The following is an 18,665-nucleotide window of genomic DNA, read 5'->3' on the forward strand; positions in this document are numbered from 1 at the left end:
GACTGGAAAACCATGCTCATTAAATTAATTAATTCAGAATAACTTGATTGGTATAACTTTTTACGACTATTGAAATACTACTTATTTATATGAATAAATATAAAATGTAAGTTTGAGAGAATAATTCAATGCATATTTCTCTCTTTTCTGCGAATTTCTTTGTAATAAAACATTGCCTTTAAAATAAACGAGTTTTCACTAGTCTATCATTTGAACGTTGCATGAAATTCACGTTAAGGTACCTACCTACTTTGATTTGAATTGTTACTGTTATAGTACAAAGAATATATAATAGTGCAAGTACTATTTATCAGAGTTTCCAGTAATACTGTCTCCGTATTTATCTAAAAACTCAAGATATTATTTAATTTATGAAATGCCTTTTTCACAATCAGATTGTCCGATCCTAGACGAGATCGTGTCATTTCACCATTCCCCAACATCAATTTAGAATCAGCTCAATCCAATGTTATCAGAATAATATTTCATAATTATTTAGTAGGCACGTGTTGATGACTAACCTAAATAGATAATAATATGAAACAAACACAATACGCATATTCGGTAGGGTTGACACTCTTGATAGAATATTCCTTGGAATAAAATATAAACGATATCCAATTTATTTTTGAAACGTTATGCATTATTATATAGAAACGTTATATGGCAGGCCAACGACCAACATTAGAGAACAATTTATATTAACAAATTCAACAATCATATAAGTATTTAAGGGTTAACTAAAGAGCCATTGTTGTTGAGATGCTATTCTTAATCCTAATGGTAGTCTGAGTTTTTATTACGAAAATAATATTATGACCTAAGTACCTATGATTTTTTTGAGCAACGAATATAAGAATTCCTTCTCTCACGAGTCTCGAGATTGTGATCAAGTTTTAAGGCATATTGCGAACGGAAAACACGTTATTTCTGGTGGAATCCAGTAATCCTTAATGCGTTAGAATATTAGGATATCCTGAGGTAATGTATATGTAAATAAACGTAACGTCAGTTTGTTTGTTACATTTTTCCTTAACAGACTTACTTTACTTTGTCAGAATTTCAAAGTCATCGAAATTTATAAGTTTCCGAACGCGTATTGTATAATATAAGTTGGCTGGCACAAATAAACTAATTATCATAATAATATAATTTCTAATACAGTTCATCATAATTTAGCTATATAATTTACTATATAACGATAAATATATAGGACCATACGACCGAATCTTGTACAATCAATGAGCATGCCCTCAGTGTGTGAGGATTCACAATGACCTTGCGAAACCCGTTACGGAAATGAGCTTAAGTCTTAATAGGCAAATTATTCTCAAAAAACATAGTATACTGTTTTGTACACTAGCGATGACACTGTTTGGTAAAGTGAATAATAATACCATTCTTAATTATTTTTCCCTGACATTAAATGTGTTGCATAGCTTTTATTACTTATTATATTGTTACTTAATTTTTATTTTTAAGCACCTCTGTCTCTCATCGAGGCTTGTTCAATGTTGAGGGCTAAGAAGAATGGAAGCAGAGTAAGTAAAAGCGTTATACGAGGAGTTATTTTTAGCAATGACTCAAGAAAGCAGTGTGAAGTAAACGATGAGATAGACATTGGTAAGAAGTTGTTTGTTGTTGTCTGTTGATGTCCATAAGATCGGTGGAAGTAGATTTACTACACCACTATATTGCAGAGATAATGTGAACGGAAATGGTTGAATTAGGCCTACATTCCACGATTAGGTCCGGGATGTATTAAAAAGGGCCTAGGTCTAGCAGTGCTGGATTAACCACATACAAGAGTAGGATTTAATAAATGCTACGGGCCCCGTTCGTAAGAGGTCTCCGCACATTTAAACCCACTCATCTCTGCCTGAGCGTAATTTTTTGAGTGAAACTTATTAAGATGTGGTACGTGAAACATTACTACTTTTCCTACTAAGACAATCCACTTCATACATTCGGTAACCGATTACTTCCAATATATACTATAGAGGGCTCATTGACGAATTTGCTTCGAGGCCCGCGCTTGCTTCATCTGGAACTGAGTTCTAGAGTACAAGAAACAGATGTACTTTAAGTAGCCAGGCAAGAATGTGAGGCCCGCCATCTTTCTCCTCCGAAATTTAAAAGAACAATTGCAAGAAAGGTAAAGGACAACAAAGAGAAGTTGAGTTTCATTCCGATTCCTTTTAGATAATCGTTTCGACATTGACGTCTCAAGAGCGTTTTGATAATAATCTGACTTAGACTTTACTGATATAGAAAAATAGTTAACAAACAAAGCCTTATATAGAAACTAAGCCAAATCACTGTCTTATATTAAGAAATAAAATTTATTCATGAATCTTCATTACGACATAGTTGAGTGCCATATTGCGTCTGCCTATAAACGAGTTTGATACAGTTTACTCGAGTATATTCCTGGCTGAGAATGCTGAAAGAACAGCTTCTATCACACAGTAAGCCCCGTGTTACTAGGATAGGATCAATAGGTTTACTAATGCATACAAAAGTTACAGAGACATAGAAGAAGATTCATGCGAAGAAAGTTAATATATATTGAAAATGCAGAGTGACAATCCTGTTAACAAGCAATGAACTGATGGAGTTATATCAGTTTATCTGAAGTGCCTACTTAGATAATGCTGTTAAACTCATTTTAAATGGATTGAGTTATAGATAGCGGGTAGATGAAAAAGTATTTAAGCGGCTTAAAAGTTAATAGGCAATGATTGTTAAAAAGGCACTTATAAACTATTGATGAGTGTATTTTAAGGTAATTATAGTACGCTAAGTCATTCAAATTATTTTTTTACTGTAATAAAAGGGTCTAGAATTGCGCGTATCTTTAAATTTACTGTTCCCCTTTTGCTTACTTTAACTACTTACACAGGAGAAGTCACGCGGCTTAAGCTACACTTAAAAGAAATAGGAACCATCTTTATTTATGCATCAGCTTAAATAGTGATTGCATTTTGATATATGCACACATAAAGTTTCAACGTTGGCAGGTGCCAAAAAGTCTACAGTTATGCCAACAATAAAAATATAATATTATATTCAACACTTTGAATGTGTTTGACGTTTGGTAATAACTCTTGATATTGTATCAAGAAAATTGAATATTATTAATATAAAATATTCAGTACTTATAATAAAATATTCACACTAATACATTATTTCCATTGTCCTCCTTTTTCCCCACGTATTATAATAAATAATTGACTGAGAGATTATTTAATTTAACACTTCACTACAGGCAAATATTATTAGTTGTATTCGCGTCTGGTATTAGTACAAATATATTCCAAAAACTTTTTTTTATACTGTTATTCTGACTTATTTAATAAAGATAGTATTAAGGTACATAAAAGGAATAATAGTACACGCACGAAGAAAAGATAACTTGGTAACCCTTTTCGGTTTTCTTTACAATACCCATGTCTATACTATATAGCGGACTAGACAATAACTAGCTTATCCCGAGCACATTTGTAGCTTAAATGCACATAATGATAGGTCGCTCCTTGCAATGCAGTGCTGCTCAGGATTCTTGAAAAACTCAAAATCTGATCGGCACTGCTATTGTGCTCAAAACTCGAAATGCTAACCGGCAGAAAAGTACCCACCTAGCCTGTATTCTGTGCCTCCCACTTAGTTCCGGATTTACCACATAGCAAAAGTTGCAATTACTACAGGAAGTTGGAGATCCAGTTAGTCCACTCGACAAAACGTCTTTCTTCAAAGCGAAAAGCAATTAAAAATCTAAATTAATGTAAATTATACTTGATATCGGTGAATGAAATAGCAACTTTTAAAAGATTTCATTGTATTATTTATACTTTTCTTATAAGTTTGCAAACAAAACCTGCAACACATAGTGATGAAAAGTGACTTTTCAAGTTCGATGAAACATTTAATTTTTAAACATTGCTTATAGTAATTTACTTGCCTATTAAAATACTTATCTTGTATTTAAGTAATTAACATAAAAAAATAACCCAAACAGGCAAATGCAAACAGGAAGTGTTGCAGTAAGTAGCGTACTTAAGTATTGAATATTAAGTTTTTGACAACTTTAGTCTAACAGCAGAACAAGGGCCAAGACCTCACAGAATTAGCTACGGGCCCCGCACTTGTTTAATCCGGCACTGCTTTTAGTGGGTAAAAATATACCTCCAACTGGAAATGACAAGGAGTCAAAGGATTCTAAAAAAATGGGATTGAATGGTAACAGTCTTGAAATAGTCAATTTAGCAAATAAATGGATTTCAATAATAAATAGATTTATAATCCTTTCAAATTGTAGTGACCCTAGTTCCTAGGAAGTTTATTCGAATTAATTCACAGTCAAGTCTATTCAATGTTTCGTAACATTTTGAAGCATGCAAAAAGTTGTTGATTAGATGATATTTTAAGTAACAATGTTGCAACTATTGAGTTACAGAGTAATCTGGGTGTATAACGTGACATTGCTCACGAGTAGAATATGAGAATCAAAGTCGCTCCAAATAATGCCGTTAAAACACGAGCAGTTCATAAATGGTCTTATAATTACATTGAATGTGTGAGCCATACATATAAATTTGTAATTCCGACGAAAAGTTCCAACGATGCTCACTGAAGAATCGATCGATCTCACTTTTCTATTTCAGGAATTGATAAATAATTCAACGGTTCGGTAGCGTAATAAATTCTTAACTTTCGAATTAGTTGAAAATAAACGGAAGCGTATTTCTTAATGAAAATATACGGAAGTATTTTTCGGAACCAAACTGTTTTAAATTTAAAAGCGTAGTAGATACTTGCCACCTTTTTTTATGTTTTTTTTAATGGTATACGAGGACGAACGAGCGTACGGGTCACCTGTAGTTAAGTGATCACCGCCGCCCACAATCTCTTGCAATACCAGAGAAATCACAGGAGCGTTGCCGGCTTTTGACGATAATTAACTTTTTTAAAGTGGTAAGCGGTAAATGAGTGTTTGTCGTCATATTTTGGTCGACTAAATGATTTTTGACCTTGCCACATCGAAATCAGGCAGACAGACACAGAACCAATTTGTGTTTTTCACTTTAAAAAACTGATGACAAGACCAATGTAATTAAGACCAATATAATTTATACAATAAAATATATTATTACGAACACAGAACAGTTAAGAGAATATCTCTTATAATTGTTTTGTGATTACAAATGCTTGATTTTTGTAATTAAAAATGTGCTAAATTACTGCAATAATGATAAAAGGACATCGAACTGTTCTTTGTTAAGACCTTAAATATTTTGGGTCATTGACATTTTAAGCTAAACATGATTCATGAAACCTTCAAATGTCGTTAAATAAGATAAAAAGGCTATAAAGCTAACAGAGATGTAAGCAATTCATGTACGTAAATATAATATTATTTACATAAAAACTTTTCATTTTAAGTTCAAATATTAAAAAGAACGAGATCGACCATGCATAGGAAGGAAATAGAAATATTGTAGGAAGAATCTGGAAAAGAATAATTATCAAAGACAGAAAGGACAGGATACCAGTAAAACAACGATACGCCGCGGCCGGTACAAAAAAGAAATTAAATTATAAAAGAAAACATTTTTAAATTTACTATCTTAAAATGTATAAACAATACAATTAAACATTGCTACTGTAATACTACATTTATGAGCTGTTAGCATGTTTTAAGAAATCTTTAAGGGCCTTGGTTACAATCTGTTTAATTCAAAATGTACAGAACGGACTGCTGACGTTTTTATTATACTTATAAATTAGTTAGTAGGTATTTCATACTAATTTTGTAGGTAGTTTCTTGTGTACGTTTATATTTAGTTTTATTATATAATAAGAAATACATTCTCAAGTAAAACATGTAACTAACAGCACTAAAAGGCGTTTTAGTACAGGGATAACACGAATTTATTATTTAGCACACGTCTAGTACATTCTCCAGTCAAGGAAAACTATGTAGTAAGTAGATCTAACTCAACCATAATGTACGCACGCTTTAGGAAACGAGCAATCCTTATTTAACATTCCATTTGATATTCTAAGCAAATCGGCCTTCCAAATTGAAAGAAAAATTGGACGTAATTCCAGAAAAACGTTCCAAGCCACAATCATGTCGAATTAGAGTTAAGAAAACAAAACTGGTCACGTGATTCATATTAACGGACTGATTGCAGCCCTACTGTCACTCTATTAATGACATTATGACTTAGAAGCCCAACCCACATATATGGAATACACAAATACTTATTAAACTTTAAACACGAATCCCTTAAAATGTGATGTTTGTGGCTTGGAACGTTTTTCAGGAACTACATCCAATTGTAAGTCTCATATTATGTGCATATATATGAGTGAAATTAGGACGTTGTTTTGAAGTTCTGCCAATGAATCTTATTATTTTTATGATTGAAAATAAATCGGCCAGTAAAGTATACCAATATCATGTTCTTTGGTGGCATTGCATATATTAAATGAAATTAATTTCGTTTTAAGTGTATTTAGTTTTAAATAACATTTCAATATCGGTCTGTAATGACAAAATAATCATAATAATATATTTCTACTGTGATAATACCACATAATGATTTATTAAAAATGTCTCAGTCTATGCAACGGTAGGACGGATTTTGACAAAATATCACTGTCAGAAGTAACTAGAATGATTGAACTAGAATGATGAAATGTAAGAAGGATTTTGATACTTATTATTAAAGAAAACGAATCAACAATAAGGCTTTCGTATAGTAGATTATATAAAAGATAATAATGCGTGGTTCTCGTCTGGTTCTGTGCAGGCCACTAAAATTGTATAGTTTATATATTAAGTACACTAACCCCCTTATTCATACTGCTCCGCTAACTTAAAATAGCCGCTTAGGAGTGTTTTTTCTCATTCTGACTTAGGTCAATAGAAGAAGACAGAGTGAGAGTTAGCAATGCTTTAAGTTAGCAGACTATTATGAATAAGGGAGTAAGTTGTGGAGTTTATTTGCAGTTCTTTTTATGTTAAAGTGCCTATAGAGATCAAAATCAAAATCCAAAGAGAAGTAAAACCTAGGGAATTATGTATGTACTAAATCCGAATACACGAGTAATTTGAACGTAGAACACGGACGCGGGAAAGTCGCGGTCAGCCGCCAGTTTATAAATAAATTTGCTTTGTTTACGCAACATTCACGAAAAGAGGTGTCTGACCGAAGCGCGGCGTGATTCACGTGTGTGTTCATATACAAATGCAATAAAACGCGTCACGCGTCGACCTCATTCGCCAACGTCACTGCCATGTGTTCAGTGCGTGATTTCAGACATCATTTAAGCTACACAAAGACTGCCAATGCAGCTTTGTATACAAATAAAATTATGTAAAATGTAAATGTTAGATAAAATCAATTATTTAACATAATGAGGACAGGAAAAGGTTAGATTAAGGATTGGTCTCTGCTGCGCTCCAACTAGGTACCACAGGCGTAGTTGCAAAGTGCGGCAACAATTTCTACGTACAACTGGGCGTACTCAAGCCAGTCTCGAACAATGTGTGACGTGTGAAAATGACGAACAAGAGTTGCATTTGTACATTATTAAAATAAAAAGACCAAAAGTCTGAGCGGCGTAGACTAGCGGTCGTACATAAAATGTAACGTAAACAATGAGATTCTATACATATTATAGACAAACGATAACTCTGGAACCATTAGGCGTACAGACCTGAAATTGGGTAGGAATATTCCTTTCACCGAGTAGAGATAATTTAAGAACGGATATTACGAAATTCCACCCGCAAGAGTTTTTTTTTTAATAAGAACAGAACAACGTCTGTTGGGTCAGCTAGTACGTATTTAAAACGTCATTGAATGTAAATGATGCTTCCATTCAAATTTCAATATATTTTGTTATTTCATTACAGGTTAAAAGAAAATAGTTGTTGTTGTAATTTAGAAGAATTTCGGTTAAAAAGATAATTGTAATATTAGGGGTTAAAGAATGAAATTGCCGATTTGTATATTATTATTAATATTTAACATATATATTTAATCAAAATAATTACAATTATTATCTATATATTGCTGTCATCTAATAGGAAGATCATTTTTGCCTTTACGATAGGACTGTGGTGATCTAGATTCGATTAACTGTGTGAAAGCATTTTTTTTTGCCTCCTGAGAAGAAAACGTTTTATCACGTACAAAATGGTCCAAATCACGAAAAAATGGTAGACCGTTGGAGCAAGGTCTGGCAGATTCGGAGGGTGACGAATGGTTTCTAATTGCAGTTCCTGTAGAATTAAAACGGTTTCTCGTGCTGTAGCGAGGTCTCGCGTTATCATAGAGCAATAAAGGTGAAGATCGCTTCATGAGTCGGATCTGTTTCACTGCTAGATTTGCTATCATTATTCGGAGTTCGGCACAGTAGACATCTGCCGTCATTGCTTGACCAGATCGAAGAAAGCTATAGTGAATTACACCATGCTGAGACCACCAAACGGTTCGGCGTCGGAATTCGTATACAATAACATTAAGTCAAATGTATAGTTCTAAAAGAAGAACTACATAGGTACCATGTGAAAAAAAATTCACTCAAAAATCTCATACCATGAAGGTTCTATGTCAATTCGAAGTACTTAATACTTTAACCCCTATTATAATATAATGTCTTCATTGAAAATGCAAAATTACAAGGGCATGAGAAAGTTGGAACATTGACTTTATTAAAACCTGCTTGGTATGTTTACTACTTAATTATACTTAAAAAGTATTGTGGCCTTATTTTTTTCTCTGCTAGCTCATGGTTATGGACAAATCCTTTTCTCGACCATTTTTCGTATATAATCAATCTTATTATTCTGTTACGTCTGGTGATCGAACATTTACAATTTGATACATAATGTTTTTGTCTATATTAGTTAGTATTCCGTAACTTTATTTTTATTTGAAATAATCTTATAAAACCAAAAAATACATCACATTTACATTCTTACTAATTTATAACTCCGAAGCGGTGGTAATAAACTAATTGACATCAAAAAGTATTTCCAAGGAATCTGGAATGCGAAAGAAAAGTAGCTAGATAAAACCTATCAGTAGAAGGATCCTTATCCTATCCTTTGCACTGGAAACCAGCTAGATTATGGGTACCACAACGGCACCTATTTCTGCCGTGAAGCAGTAACGTGTAAACATTGCTGTGTTTCAGTCTGAAGGGCGCCGTAGCTAGTGAAATTAATGGGCACACATGTATAATCCTTTATTAGTTCTAAAGGTCAATCCAGACTACCTACTTGAAGACATCAAGTAATTAATTAATTAGCGCTGTAGCTAGTGAAATTACTGGGCAAATGAAACTTAACACCTTATGTCTCAAGGTGACGAGCGCAATTGTAGTTCGGCTCAGATTTTTTTTGGTTTTTCAAGAATCCTGAGCGGCACTGCATTGCAATGGGTAGGGCTTATCAATTCCAATCAGCTTACCGTCTTGCCCGTCTCGTCCCTTATTTTCATAAAAAAAATAGATTATCTTTATTAAATAAATTTTATTACCTTTTACTGAAGTGTTTAAATCAAGTTATTATGATCTCTTCTCTTCCAATCTCTTTCTATTATATTAAATGGCTGTGTATTATCAGCTTAGTGAAGAATTCTTAAATTTAATTAAATTTAATATATGTTTTTGAAACACTTTTTCCTTTTATATAAATTAAGGCTTGTTTGAATGGTGCATTCAAATACAAAGCAGATAATCAAAAAATAAATGTAACATTGAATCATAATAACAACTTGTATATTTTTCAACTTAACAATAAAACGACCTTCGAGAAAAAATCATTAATTCTAATGAACTGCATTGTGAGTACATAACAACAACACCGACCAAATATATTTTTAATTATTTTCCATTAGAATAATTGTCTCATTAGCAACGACAAAACAAATTACTTTTCAACAGATACGTTCCACAGTATTTTCAAAAAGATAATTAAATAAACGTTTTAGGTTAAAGGAGAATTGAAATACGTATAATTAAAAAAGATTTTATGGTATGACGTATTAACTCACCAAATTTCATGATTCCAGGCCAATAAAATAACCTGTAGGTTTTGAATTATCATTTACTTGCGACCTGCTAAAACGTAACTTTTTTATTGGCTCTAAATAAATTTGGGTTTAACCGCTTCAAGTGAAGATATATGTTAGTATTTAATGTTACTTTCAACTGGTTTCCTTCACTTTTCCCCTGAAACTAGACCAATGGACAATGTAGTGATCTTTATACTTTGCTTAAAGAGGTTTTTTTTATGAAAATAAGGGACGAGACGAGCAGGATATTCAGCTGATGATAATTGATGCGCCCTGCCCATTACAATGCCGTGCCGCTCAGTATACTTGTAAACCCCAAAAATTCTGAGTGGCGCTACAACTGCGCTCGTCACCTTAAGAAATAAGATGTCAAGTCTCATTTGCCCAGTAATTTCACTGGCTACGGCGCCCTTCAGACCGAAACACAGTAATGCTTACACATTACTGCTTCACGGCAGAAATAGGCGCCGATGTGGTACCCCATAATCTAGCCGGCATCCTGTGCAAAGGACCCTCCCACTTGTATAGGTCCTAAATATAACTAGAATTATGTCGCTATCATTGATTTTAAAATCGTAAGATGAATATTATTTTATAAGAATACTTGGTGTCTGTTCTACAAATAGAGTAGTCGTGTGTGTAGTGTTTGTAGATTTTTTTTCCGCTTGTGAAATATTAGATATTTAAAACACTTTTAACTTTTAACACGATTCACATATTGGCTGCACAATGGACCTTACAGATTAATTTATTATGTATAATACAAGCATTATAAAATACCCTAGTAGATTGAACAGAGTTAAGTTTCTTTTATGTACTTCTCACAAGCTCCACTTTTTCCAAACATATAGTATATTCAATAATTAAAATTACTTAAATATTTAAATAACGATTCAAAAGCTATAATTTTAAGCTTAATTTAATAAAGTTTATTTGAGTTTGACGTGTGTCCATTTAGATCCAATTTTGCATTAATAGTGGATATGAATAGAGTGATTTAAGCGTGACTCTGACGTCAGCGCCCATAAAGTAATTCATTCTATCATTTCAAATCGATATACCTATTAGTGGCTCGCTTAGAATATTTCCTTAATGTCGTTGTTACAATGAAATCATGTGGAAAATTTTACCGTCAACCATGATAAGACTTTAATATACATAACAAACGAATATACATAACTTGATATATATATATATATATATCATTGTTTGTGTAGTTTTTCCGTGATTTGACTTCAATAACAGTTACACTAATATCAAGTGTCGATCATACATTACTTCGTTGTTTTACTAAAATAGTTCTAATATATAATATTAGGTAGATATTACATATGAGATTAAAAGTTAGACTATGTATGTTTGTAATAAAGTTGTTGAATCTATATTGTACGATGATTATATGTAAAATCAATTTTAAAAGGCGCTGAATTGGTCAAAACCCAGATTATAAACTTATATTTTTCTACACACTAATGAACCGTATCAATTTTTAGGCGACTCTCGGCTACTAATATTTACTTATTGAAATTCTGTTTTGGAAATAAAATTGTACATTTTTATTAATTATAATTTAATACGATACAAATCAAATAAGCCGAAGGTCTTGTCAAAATGAGTAGAACCAGAATATTAGTTGAAACTACAAGTAAGATATTATTGATATACCTAAGAGTTGGACAAAGCCAACAGAATTTTGTAGCGAGGCGGTACTCGAACGGTTAGCTCAGTTGGTTAGAGCACCGGCACGGAAGGCCGGAGGTCGTATTCGAATCGTTCGGGTTCGAATCCCGCATCGTTCATAAAATTTTGTTTTTCAAATTTTATTTGTGTATTAATCCTAAAAGTGAGTAATTTAAAAACATGACATATAGTTAAGATATTATTGTGAATGTAAAGATGATTTGAACAATCACGAATATAATATTTAGGATTGAGTTTATTTTTTGTCGAACCCCTGTAGAATAAGCATCCTTCAGCATTTCGATGTGATGGCTGCTATCGGAAAAGAGCCTTCTATTTAGGAGATCGTTTCATTTTAATTTATTTAGGAGTTTTAGCGTATTTTATTGCGCGGAGTAACATTTTATAACTAAAAAGTTGTTCAAATTATTTCTTATATTGTCAAACTGCATTTAACATTTATTGAAGACGTTCCAGTAATTTGGGAGAATTTGTAAGATAATTTTTTATCTATTTGTACAGAGAAATAATAAATTAAGAAAATCAATGCCGGAATCTAAAATCTGTTGCGGAAAATCCGCAATAGATTTTAGATTCCGGTTCATTGGGTCTGGATAATTAATCCGTTGCTGAAGTATAAGTTTGTTAGATATATATCTAATAATTAATAAATCTTCTCCAGAAAACATTTAATTTTTTATTAGAGAAGTGATTCAACTTTACGCTGATGGTATGTAAAGTGTATATACTCGTAGAATTAACGAATGTAGGTTACTCCCAGGATAGCCTAGTTAAGTGAAGGCAATTTGAAGCAATCTCTAGGGATTTCAAGTACTTCCCATTATCTATGAGCACCTTTTAAGAGCTACGATTATAAACGCGATTTAATATCAGCAATTGAAAATCGTGAGGGAACAAAAGAAACAGTTTTATTTTTTTTAAAAACAAACATATATACTTTTTTAGTTGCAGATAAAGTTGTTTTAGTAAAAATATATTATTTAATGTCTAAAGAGATGGTATACAGTTTTGTATGAAATATTTTTTCATAATTAACTAATGCCGTATTTTGTGCGTTTTATAAAGATGTCAAATAAATATGACCATGTCTCTTTCTCGTGTTTTTTTTAACTGGACCATAATTGGGACTAACACAAATACATAAAAATAAAAACAGTAGCCTATAAAGACAGTGTCGTCTATATAGGACATACCGCTTTGTACAACAATATAACCACAGATATTACGATATTAGTACATTGATATAAGTACTGGCATGCACTTGTCGATTGTTTAACAGTCAAACGATGTACTTGACACATAAACATAATGTGTGGCAACACGAAAGTTCGATACCATTTAAAAGAGATATTGGATTTTATAACTGATATTGTAAAATTAGGAATAAATTAACGCTTTTGGTACATATTTTGCCTTGAATATGAATAGACTCTGCTTGATTTGATTAACGAGGTAATTCAGTGAGTAAGAATAATTTGTAGGCTCTAGGATAAAAATAATAAAAAAAAAACTGAAAAGTTTCGAAAGTGTTAACTATTAATTATTACTAATTAGTAAGTTAGGTACTTTGGTTATAACAGCCACCTACTAAAAGCATTTGCTGCACTCACTCAGAGCTCGCTACTTTAGTATTCATCTCAATTAGACTGGTTTATAATTTAGTAATTATAGTTACCAGTTATTTTAATATTTATTTGATGAGCCTGCTAGTGCAGTAGTAAATATTGGCGTCATTTTTATCACTATTTCTTTATAGAGCTTTATAATATAAGTATATGGGTATAAATGAATTTTAAATTAAATAAGAACTATTTTACCTTGATATATTGATTCTATTAGGAAAATATATTTATTCAACATTAACTTTTTTACGGAAACGATTCAGGTCAAATGATACCTATTACTTCATTTGTAAATCTCGTAAAAGTTAACTTTGGAAGGTTTATTATAATCAGATATCTATCTTATATTATCCGCTAATGACTTTTTTATTTACGGGTGTTGAATGTCCAGAATCTTAGTTAAATTTAAAACTGTTGCTGATAGAACAGTCCCAAATACAAAACTACTTAACAAGTATTGACGCCTATTCTAGGAATAAAAATTTAAATAAATTTAATGTTGATACTCTGTATTTGTTTATTATTCTTATTTCATTTGAATAGGCAAATATATAAACGCTGTTTCAATACCGTACTAACTTTAGACGAAGGTAGGTAGGTATACAAAAAGCAGTTCAAGTAAAACAAGTTATAAAATGAAGTTACGCGGCAAAGGGCCGCCGGTCATACGAATACGATTTCATTCGATATTAAACCATTGGTACTTTCTTTCAATATTTCAACTTTTGAGAGTGTCAAAAAAGTTCGCAAGGCATACGCGGTATCCACAGATGAGTACGTTTACGGATTGTCGTAATTCGCATTGCAGTCTTCTTGCATACAGTCGAGGACGTACCCGAATATAAAACCATTATAACCACGTAACAGGAACATTAAAATAATAATAATTATTACCTTTGGGAATCCAAAAGTCTCGCGATGTATACACTTATGTTACGTTACGGGGAACTTCCGCACAAATCGCGTTCCAACGATTGACTGATCATGAGAAGGTTGGTCGGTTGAATTTATGCGCGCGCATCACATTGCTCGTGTGGTGGGAGTTTGTACAGCGCACCACACAATGATATGCAAACTCACTTATAGAGAGCATACTGTGTCTTGAAACATCCGCGTCGATCACTGTATGGTTATCATCACCACTCAGCATCCAGCAAGGTGCTTCTAGAAGTTCCATAATATTAAGAACAATGGATGCGATCAATTTGTTGTGAATGAGTTTATTATTAGGGTTTAGTATTGATTGCCTGAAAACCAAAAACTTTAAGTGATGTGATTAAAACGTTTGTTTCCTAACAGTGTGAACTGATCGTGTAAGAGGTAATTTTTTTGTCAATTATATCCTACCATTTGATGTTATGATATCAATTCTAATGACGTTAGTAGCACAAAAATAGTGATGTACCTTTAAGGTATCGATAGAGCCTGAAAGATTTTCAGTTTACCTTGGAAATAAAGGAGTCTATCAATAAAATATAGAAATAAATAAAGCTTTATCAGTAATTATAATAAGTGGGTGTTAGATGTTGTTTTAAATACTTTAATTTTATATAACTTAACGTCTATATGAGCGTTATTAGGATTCTTACAGACGTATTGATTAGATGATTCATTGTCTCATATTCTCTCCCTGCGGTCGTTCCTTCATGACAAAGGATCTCATCGTCAGATGAGGATTCTGGTGCTGTGATATCTATTAATTAAAAGTAAAGGTTATCTTATTTTTTTACTAGTAGCACTTCTTGTATTGGTTGGTACCCTAATAATGAATATAGCAAGGTTCCATCCTTCAGTAATAATACCACATAAATTATATCTTCAGAAGTGCCTGACAATGGTTCACACTGACCAAAAATTGTAGAAGAACGCAGTGAGACCCTTGCCTTTAACCATCATAGGTCTTTTGGCTCTATTAGGTGATACTTCCATAAAGGCTTGGGTCCTGTACTGCTATGATGAATTTAATTTTGATTTACGATCACGGCAGCTCTCTATTGTTTTTGGAGTTATAAAGCTCCTCTCAGCCTGGTATCGAATTATCTATACATTACGATAGTGTCAAGCTTATATTGTAATACGATACTTTTAAGTAAGCGGTTACCCGCTATACGACCTTACGCACTCACAGCGATTAAAAACCACAATTTTCAAAGGGAAGATAAATTACAAGAGAGAAGTGCTGCTTATTATTTTTACTAGGGCCCCTATAGTAGCCCGTATAGTATATAATCTGTGATCAAACGTATTTTATCATTGTCTTCATAACTTTGTATAAAATAGACAAAATACCAAATCATGTTCTCTAAGAAACAGAAATACATCCTGGGACTTTTCTTAAGATATCAAGAAGCCAGCTTTGATATGTAATTGTTCATCCACACACTGCCTTCATGGATAGAGCAGTTTGCGTTTGCGTTGAATGAATGGTTAATTAATTGTATATATAAATAGCAGTGATGAGCTGACCCAGCAAACGTTGTATTGCCATATAATATAAATTAAAATTTTTGGAATCGGACGACCGATTCTCAGATCTACCAAATATTGCAATAATTATTATATTCGAATGCCATCTTGCAACCCTATTTCTGGAATGGAACAGAATAATATATAAATCGCTATACGAAAATAGGTGCTGATTGTAGACGGGTGAAAGTTTGAAGTTGAATGAATTTTTTAATGTAAAAAAAAATAAAAAATAAATCATTTATCTAAAAATAGGGGTGGACTACCCTTAACGTTTAGGGGGATGAAAATAACATTAGATGTTGGCCGATTCTCATACCTACCCAATATGCACACAAAATTTCTTGAGAATCGGTCAAGCCGTATCGCAGGAGTTTGAATACAATCATCGCGACACGAGAATTCTGTGGTTTTTTGCTTTTATAACAATTCATGGTTTTAAAATCTGCAGACAAAAACCACAATATCTATAGGTACTCCATAGAAATTGCTGTCAGTTTTAGTTAATTTGACTTTGTTAAGTTTATGCATAGCATACTAACTCTAAAAATAATAAGGTTTTTACATATTATAATAATAGCAAATAGATATATATTCATATATTAATTTTTAGAGCATTGGCAACGAGGCCATAGGCTCCAAAAAACACCTTATAAAACAAGAGAATGGTTAGAAAATATAAAACAATAGCCTACAACATTTTACGGGTGTATTTTTTAACAATTCTTCAATTATTCAACTTTAATAAATATAAGTGTATGGAACGTAGTAACAGATTAAGACAGCGACAAAAAGTTTATAACTAATCTCTATTTTGTGGTTGTACTCCATGAACACTTTATAGACGGGACTGAATATACTGAACAAGTATTATGTGGAAGCATACCGGTCCTCTAATGTTAAGTGAACACCGCGGCACACATTCTCCTGCGACACCAGAGGAATCGCAGAAGCGTTGCCGGTCTTTAAAAAGATGTATACGCTTTTTTTGAAATCTAGTCCTGGAAACACCGTACAAAGATGCTCATTCCTCAGGTTGGTTGTATTCAAATAAAAAAATTGTTGGATTCTCTAAACGCACTCAAACTTTTACGAATTTTTGGGGAATCATTGCTGGTACAGAAGTATATATAGATATTTCTTATATAAATATAAGATATATCAGAAAAACTCAATCTTTGCAAACACAAAACCTGTTTTGATTCTTACATAAGAAATATTTTTTTAAATACATAACTAACATAATTAATATACCAACGCCTCATAATTTCTGTATTTTTTACGGGAAAGCGGACAATTCGTGCAGTACTGTGGTCTGACAGTTGTAAATTTTCAACACTTCTTTTTATGTCTCTTACATTGCTTATTATTAGATCAATACATGAATATGATCTTGTTGCTGATTTTATGTGTGAAGTTAAATTATAAGTATCCAATGTAAATAAAATTAACACAATTAACCTCCGGGTTACCACTTTCAATTATTGACCATTTATAAGATATGTTACTATGTTTATATTGTTTAGTGTTATCAATGCATACAAATATTTATCAACACTCTATCTTCGTAAATAGGTCAAAACTGGACTTAAGATAATATCGCTATAAAGGTTTTAGCATTAGCGGACTCCTGCAACATTTGCCGCGTAGATTCAGCGTATTTTACCAACAAATTTACCTTTTACTAAAATAAAAATAACTGAAATAAATGTCACAGGGAACTCTCCACAAAATCTGTAATTCAAATGAGTTTTGCCTTTTCTCAAATTTGCGTGGACAGACAAACATAAAAAGCGACAATAATTCAAAAAAATATTTTCTTGGCCCTGATTACATAATTAAAATGAGTAAAATTTTTGAAAAAATATTTAATGTTTATATATATTTTATTTACGTTATGTTTAAACTATAGACAATGTTAATGCTACAAATATAATAGTCAACATAGTGACAAGAAATAATGTATGTTAAAATGTTGATTAGATATAACAACTCTGATCAAGTCCCCTCATCCGTCAGTTACTAAAATTGGGGCTGAAATTGAAACTCGCGGTCATATTTATTGAACGCTTGTCCTATATGTTTGTCCTATCAATAGATATAATAAAATAGTATAATTTCAATGTTCATTAAAAACTGCAGCGAACTGAAACACAGAACTTAAAATAATATGTCGAAACCTTGTGTGTTTGTCGTTTTGTTTGTATGTTTTTGCGCTTAACGCCGAATTATAAGCAGATAGTGCCTTCCTGAGCACTATAAAAACCCGGGGGAATGTGCCTTAATAACCACTATACCATTTTCGGGTCTAGTTCCTTCCTCAGCACTTGACACCCATGTCGTGTCGACAGTCGTTGTGTGATGCTCGGGAATTGGCTTTTAGAACATAATGGTACAAATTTTATTAAGAGTTTTTTATAGAGGTTGAAGTTGATCAGAGATTATGAGTGGTAATATCTTGTTGCATCCTAAAGAACACAACCAAATGGGCCTGAAACGCCCGGAGAAGTACCACCCTCACCCACTAAGAGACTAATCGGCTTCTCGAGCACATCCAAATGGCTACAGATTCCGTGTTGGAGTAGGTCCTCACCCTAGAGGTAATTGTTTTTGATGATTTGCAAGGAGAACTGTTCTTGACCTCCTGCTGATCTCACATCACGACGGCTAGGTACTACTGCCTGAACCAAATTACCGTGCCGATCACACGCTTGATACGACCAAGCTTTTTAGGTTGCCACCACATGTAGGCCAGCAGACTGGAGGAGATGCAGAATTATTT

General features: G+C 32.6%; 2 protein-coding genes across 2 annotated transcripts in view; one reads left to right on the plus strand and one right to left on the minus strand.

The window, feature by feature from the left end:
• The window catches only part of LOC126978510 (glutamine synthetase 2 cytoplasmic-like), a 39,342-nt gene extending 24,907 nt beyond the window's left edge, over nucleotides 1-14,435 (minus strand). Inside the window, exon 1 of the mRNA XM_050827353.1 lies at nucleotides 14,312-14,435. The gene's annotated coding sequence lies outside the window, so the exon portion shown is untranslated. The remainder of the gene's footprint in view (nucleotides 1-14,311) is intronic.
• The window catches only part of LOC126978499 (chaoptin), a 310,992-nt gene that overhangs the window by 104,154 nt on the left and 188,173 nt on the right, over nucleotides 1-18,665 (plus strand). The window lies entirely within an intron of this gene.

This window comes from Leptidea sinapis, chromosome Z, assembly GCF_905404315.1.
Source record: "Leptidea sinapis chromosome Z, ilLepSina1.1, whole genome shotgun sequence".
NCBI lineage: Eukaryota > Metazoa > Arthropoda > Insecta > Lepidoptera > Pieridae > Leptidea > Leptidea sinapis.